This window comes from Bubalus kerabau, chromosome 10 (genome assembly GCF_029407905.1).
Source record: "Bubalus kerabau isolate K-KA32 ecotype Philippines breed swamp buffalo chromosome 10, PCC_UOA_SB_1v2, whole genome shotgun sequence".
In the NCBI taxonomy this organism is placed as follows: domain Eukaryota; kingdom Metazoa; phylum Chordata; class Mammalia; order Artiodactyla; family Bovidae; genus Bubalus; species Bubalus kerabau.
Genome location: NC_073633.1, coordinates 92,571,316 through 92,575,600, shown reverse-complemented (window position 1 = coordinate 92,575,600; position 4,285 = coordinate 92,571,316). Strand labels below are relative to the sequence as shown.

General features: G+C 48.2%; 1 long non-coding RNA gene across 1 annotated transcript; it reads left to right on the top strand.

Moving 5' to 3' along the window:
* The first annotated feature begins 1,906 nt into the window (after positions 1–1,906).
* LOC129620673 (uncharacterized) lies at positions 1,907–3,864 on the top strand. Its single transcript, XR_008698653.1, has 3 exons — positions 1,907–2,010; positions 2,271–2,417; positions 2,766–3,864. It is a non-coding gene; the product is annotated as an uncharacterized LOC129620673 (long non-coding RNA).
* Positions 3,865–4,285: the final 421 nt, after the last annotated feature.

Below are 4,285 nucleotides of genomic sequence, written 5' to 3'. Positions count from 1 at the left end.
GAATCTGCCTGCAATGTAGGAGACCCTGGTTTGATTCCTAGGTCGGAAGATGCCCTGGAGAAGGGATAGGCTACCTACTCCAGTATTCTCAGGCTTCCCTTGTGGCTCAGCTGGTAAAGAATCCACCTGCAATGCAGGAGACCTGAACTTGATCCCTGGGTTGGGAAGATCCACTGGAGAAGGGAAAGGCTACCCACTCCAGTATTCTGGCCTGGAGAATTCCATGGATACAGTCCATGGGGTGGCAAAAAGTCTAACACGACTGAGCAACTTTCACTTTTCACTTTCACTCCAAGACTGGCAGACAACACGTGCCAGGATTTAAGTTTAAGGGTGATGGGGAACTCACAAGTGAGTGGTGTATCTGAGACTAGGTAGGTTTTTCTGTGGGAAGTCAGGGAAGGAGTTTGGGGGCAGGGAAGACTTGTCCAATCATTTTTGGGAAATTAAGGAGATGAAAAAATTAGTCTAATCAAACTCTTATTTTACTGCCTAGCTATGAAATCCCGGCTAGAAAAGGCCAATGGACATAGGAAAATCTGGTCACACAGTCCACATTCTCAAATGTTCCCAGGGCCCCAGGAAACCGTGGAGGCCCACAGAGGTCCTGAGGCTGTCTTCAGGCAGGGCTGAGTGCTCGCCACAGCAGTGCAGCGGAGAGACTCTTGTGAACACAAGTACTGAAATGGGGCCACTTCTGTACTTTTCATCTTAAAATAGGTTTGTGCCCCCTCATACATGCCTTTTATTTTCTCCTAAGAAAAATACAGCATGGGGGCTCAGGGGCTCCCAGATCCCCGAGAGACTGTGTGCTGTCACTGAGCCGCTCCACGACCTTCAACCCACACCTCATTTTCCTCTGCCTCATCGTTATGCATCACTCTCAGCCCAGATAGTCAAGGGTGGGGTGGAGAAGAATGAGCCTGGGCCCGCTGACCCTCCGCTGGGGTATACTTATGGGGTGTATGGCCTCAGATCATGAAACTTCACAGAGACTGGGAGTTGGGGGACAGGGGGACGGTATAATTTTCAAGTTCAAAGACCTGGGACGGAGTTCCTGGCTCAATGATTTCCTATCTACGTGGTCTTGATAAATCTCTTATTTTTACTAACTTCCTTATCCATAAGATAGGACAATAATAACCGTCTGCTTTCTAAGACTTCAGTTCATTCCTCCAACAATTATTTATTGAGCAGGTGCAGCAGTTGGTGGGGGTGGGAGGGAGTGGACAATAACCAAGGGCACTAAGGAGGTGCTTACCGTGGTGGTAAGTGTCATGAAAGAGGCAATCAGGATGGTGAGATAAAGGGTAACAAGCTGAAGCTGGGAGATGGCTATTTAGACTAAGAGATCAGAGAATGTCTCTCTGAGGAGGTGGCATTTGATCTCAGACAAAAGTGCATGTGAAGACCTGGGGCAGTGCATTCAGACCGAGGGAAGTACAAAGGCCCTGTGGTAGAAAAGGGCTTGTCAGGCTGGCAGGCACTGGGGCAGTGTTTTGGAAGAAGACAAAGTACTCAGTGAGGCCAGCCCTGGGAGAAAAGTGAGCTCCAATGCAGGCCACAATGAACAAGGCCTAGGGACTAGTAGGTGGAAGTCCAGGCTTCCTGCTTTGTGATTTCTCCCCTCAGACCTGTCCCTGCCTTGTAGCTGCCCCAGGGGAACCAGAAGTGGTTAGGCAGCTGGCTAGACTGCCCTGGGATCAGAGAAGCCTTCCTACCTCACCTGGGTAAGCTCAGGCACTCAGTTGGCCTGGCTCATAGGAGGGGAACAGCTCATGACCTCTCAGGCCCAGACAATGGGAAGGGCTGGTGCACTCACTCCTGGCCAGGTGGGCCTGGATGAATCCTCCCAGGAGACGCCTGGGCACCCACTCAGCAGCCCTATTTCTGCCCTCCAGTCTACACACGCAGAGGAAGAGTGACCTCTAGTGATGGATGCCCGGCAGAGAGCTCAGTTGCCCAGCTGGCTGCCACCAGGCCCTGCTTCAGAGCCCAGAGTGGGCAAAGGTGGGGCAAGACTTCATGGGAACCAAGGAAGCCAGGGCAACTGCAGACCTAGAGCACAGGCTGTTCTCTGAGGGGTGAGAAACAGCCTCGTTTGCTGGCCAGGGCACTCAGCTGGGCTAAGGAGCCCTAAACAGAACCCAAGGCTGGGTGACCTAGGGGTCTGAAAGTCCCCCAGCCTCGGTTTCCCCTTCTAGGCTGTCCAAGATCCCCATGAGTCTCCTATCAAGACTCTACAGTAGGTATTGGTCTCTTCATTTTAGAGATGAAGACATGGAGGCACATATGGGGAGAGAAAGTACCAGAGCCAAGATTCAAGTCAAGATCAGTGTCATCCAAAGCCCACCCCTTTCTATTGTGCCTCACCCTCCCTCAGCCTGGACCTAACCAGGGGACTTCTCAGGACACTGGTGAGCTCCGGGGCATGGTCAGCCCTCTGGGCACCCATCTGGGGCTGCATGGTATGGGAGGCAGAGATAAGTCATTGTGCATGAGCAGGAAGCCCATGTGGGCAGGGTACTTGTGGGTGCAGGACCCCTGTGTATTCAGGGTCCACGCATGTGTGCAGGCTGTGTGTGCAGGAAATGGCTTGTCCAGCAAGCCCTGGGCCTTCCCAGGTCTACCACGCATCCTCCTTTTATTCTTACCCAGGAAATAGCAGAAACCCCCATCTCAGGATTGAGGGCAGGGGTAGGGGGTAGACGCTGAGGCTCCCCTCTATTGTGTCTTCCTGTTCATTTGCATTTCCATCCGCACAGCTGAAGAACTTGACAGGAAGACCCTCAAAGGTCCTGATGTCTGAGTCTTCTATACAACATCCAGCTTCAGGAGGGATGCCTCCGATGGTGGAGACCCACTGCCTCCATCACCACATCCCATTCCAATCTGTAGCATCCATTAGTCACAGAAAATTCCTCTTTATGCTAAGCTGTCATCTGCCTCCAATGAACTTTAAACTATCAAGTCTGGCTTTCTTCCTAGAGTCATATGAGATAACTCCATGGAGCCTTCTTACGATATCTTTGACGATTAAAAACTCTTCTAAGAGAGCTCCTGCAACTTGCAGAGGGATTCCCTCTAGTTATTGCCTGAGAACTGGTCAGAACATGTGTGAGAAGCTACTAGAGGTTGAGAAAGAACCACTGCAAAGCAGTAAGTCCAGCAGCTTCTTAACTTCACACCCGGCTGGAACTAGTTTGTGTTCCTGCCAGCCCTAATGGAAAGACCTCATAATAAACTGGGCATGGGGTAAAATCCCTGGAAGTGGGGACATATTAGAGCCAGACAACAGACTATCCTGGATCAGCATAATAAAGCATGGAAGTGATGAAACCTCCCAGATGAATGATGGCGGGGAAGAAAAGGGGAGTTGAGGACCAGGGTCAGGGCTTGAAGTATAGCTTCCTGTTCACTACACACCTTTTTTCACTGTTTGGAATTTTTACTGTGTATATATTCCTTTTAAAATACTTTTTTTTTTTTTTTTTAAAAAAGAGGGCAGGCTCTGGAGTCAGACTGTTTGAGAATCTGGCTCCCTCTCTTATAAGCTGGTTAAACTCAGGCAAATCACTGAAACCCTCCAAGCCTCGGGTTTCTTGTGGATGAACTGAATTTTGTCCTTTTGTTTCAGGTGACCATGACCATCCCTCAGTTCCAGAGATGGGCATATTACTATGATCTTAGGTGGTGGGGTCTCTAGGGTGATTAGATCATGAGGATGGAGCCCTCAGGAATGCAGTTAGTGCCCTATATAAGAGCCCCTGGATTTGAAAGAAAAAAAACTGAAAAAGAAGAGATACATGTATATGAATAACCAAATCACTTTGCTGTACACCTGAAACTAACACAACATTATTAATAAACTGTTCCAATATAAAATAAAAAGTTAAAAAATTAAAAAAAAAACTCTTCTGCAGGGAAGATCTAAATAGACATTTCTCCAAAGAAGACATACAGATGGCCAACAGACACATGAAAAGATGTTCCGTATTGCTAATTATAAGAGAAATGCAAATAAAAATTACAATGAGAATTATACTCCAATAAAAAAAACTACAATAAGGGGTCACCTCACACCAGTTAAAATGGCCATCATCCAAAAGTCTGCAAATAATTAATGCTGGAGAGGGCGTGGTGAAAAGGGAACTCCCCTACACTATTGGGAATGTATATTGGTGCTGCCACTATGGAGAATAGTATGGAGGTTCCTTAAAAAACTACAAATAGGGTTACTGTATGATCCAGCAATTCCACTCCTGAGTATATATATGCAGAAAAG